The sequence below is a fragment of the Leptonychotes weddellii genome, chromosome 1, assembly GCF_054177405.1.
Source record: "Leptonychotes weddellii isolate Sample4059 chromosome 1, ASM5417740v2, whole genome shotgun sequence".
Lineage (NCBI taxonomy): Eukaryota > Metazoa > Chordata > Mammalia > Carnivora > Phocidae > Leptonychotes > Leptonychotes weddellii.
The window spans coordinates 124,957,290-124,959,464 of record NC_138369.1 but is presented as its reverse complement, the minus strand read 5'-3'; the positions used below and the strand labels follow the sequence as shown (position 1 = coordinate 124,959,464).

The following is a 2,175-nucleotide window of genomic DNA, read 5'->3' as shown; positions in this document are numbered from 1 at the left end:
CAGAAAAATGAACACCAAAGCTGAAAACAAATGGTCTGCTTGCTTCCAATTATTTTATTCATCATCATAGTCCTAGGAAGAGAGGTAGGATGTGCCCATGTTTTATTACCACTATTTCTGAAGAGGAAAATAAAAATCATACAATTTAGGTCACTTACAGCAATAAAAGTCTTGTTTTTTCAACCTCATAGGGTCTTAAGAACACGGCAGAGTACGTGAAAGAAGCAGAGAAACCAGTAATTACGTTGGGGATGTAAGACTCTATAATCACATGAATCCCCAGGTTTATAAAGGATTGTGGGCAATTCCTGACAGCAGCAAATGCAAGTCATAAAGCCCTGTATACTTAAGGCTCCCCTCCTACTCCTCCTTCTGGGTATCTCAATTGAGGTTAATTGGAAATTAATCAATTGAGTTCACCAAGGAGAAAAATCTGTCAGAGTCATGACAAAGCCAGAAGTTTGCGTATTACCAAACCTTAAATGATAAAATTCCACTTTTTTTTAAAGATATCATTTATTTATTTGACAGAGAGAGGCACAGCGTGAGAGGGAACACAAGCAGGGACAATGGGAGAGGGAGAAGCAGGCTTCCCGCCGAGCAGGGAGCCAAATGCAGGGCTCGATCCCAGATCCCTGAGATCATGACCTGAGCCGAAGGCAGACGCTTAACGACTGAGCCACCCAGGCGCCCCAAGATTCCACTTTTACAATTATTTTCTGGAAGATATTTTAATGTTATCATCTTGATCCTTTTAAAATAACAACTCACATGTTCTGGGAACTGAGTGATTTAAATGAATTAAAATTTTTTTTAAATTTAGCACTGAGAAAAGGCACAATTTATTTAGTTCAAGTACTGGAAATCAGAAATGACAGCACATCCCTTCCTTTGAAATGCGTAACTCTGCTGTAACAGGCATCCCAGCTTGGCTTTTTGGGATAAAAAGTTCATGACTGCATTCATGCATTTGTCTGACAGCCATCTTCTTTCTTGGAGGATGCTGCTTTCTTCAGCGTTAATAGCGTGCAGCTTTTCCTTCTCGTGATTTCTGATGATCTGTTTCGAAATATGCGTGGCATTCCGGGGGAGCTTTGAATATGCTTTCAGCCTGGTCCAAACTTCTTTCTGAAAGGTGCTATCAGGAAAAACTTCAGTAACAAGTCCTTGCGCATAGGCTTCTCCAGCGGTTAACTTCTTCCCAAAAATGAGCATCTCTACTGCCTTGGCTGGGCCCATTATCTTCAGAAAAGTGTAAGAGGAATATCCTTCTGGAGTTTGGCCAAGGTGACTAAAAGTAGTGTGAAATGTTGCCCTGTCAGACGCATACACAAGATCAAATAGCCCGAGAATGGTGACGGGTATTCCCACAGCTGGACCATTGACCACTGCAACCAGAGGCTTAGGAAAATCTATGAAACAGCCTACAAAATCCCTCAGTAAAATGGCACCATTTTTAGCTTTCTCCTCTACTCCTTCAGGGGGAATACCAGTGAAATTAGATCATTTCCGCTAGAGTAATAATCACCATTTCCTGTAAAAACAGTTATGGTAGAGTCATCAAGTGCAAGCATGATTTCCCGATACATCTGTGTGGTCAGTGCATTCTTTTTGGCCGGCCGGTTTACATGATCTTTGTGATGCAGTCTTCAGAGGTCATCACCAGCGTTTCATATCCAGCTTGTTTCCTGTCTGCTTCAGGCTTCACTTGGCTAAAGGAGTCAGATGAAGACCTCAAACCAGACACCAAATCCACATAGTTCTGCCTAGCAGTTTCCTTGGGCAGATTGCCAAGAGCATTCCATGCATCCCATTTGGCCTTATTGATCAGGTCGAACAGACCTGGTTTAGGTGTATTACAAGGCCTTTCAGTGGCCTGCTTATAGAGTGCAGATCATCTTGCTCTCAGACTCTGATTAGCTGCCTCTCCCTCCACCCCCTGCCTCCAAAATGTTTGGGGATAGTATTTGGAGGATGGTGGGAAGCCGATGACTGAGGAAAGGACCGACTGAGCTCATCCCCTTTTGGTGGTGTTTCTTTAAAAACAAAACAAGGAGTTTTAGGGTAAATGAGGCCATTTCTGATCCCTTTCCTCTTAATTGCTACCTTTCTCTCCATAAACTGTAGGTGAAATCTCCCCACCTGTTCTGTGAGTCTTCCTCCATACTTGACTCA

The 2,175-nt window shown here is 42.7% G+C and overlaps 1 pseudogene; it reads right to left on the bottom strand.

The window, feature by feature from the left end:
* Positions 1-831: 831 nt before the first annotated feature.
* On the bottom strand, positions 832-1,894 carry LOC102731966 (enoyl-CoA delta isomerase 2 pseudogene; annotated as a pseudogene).
* Positions 1,895-2,175: the final 281 nt, after the last annotated feature.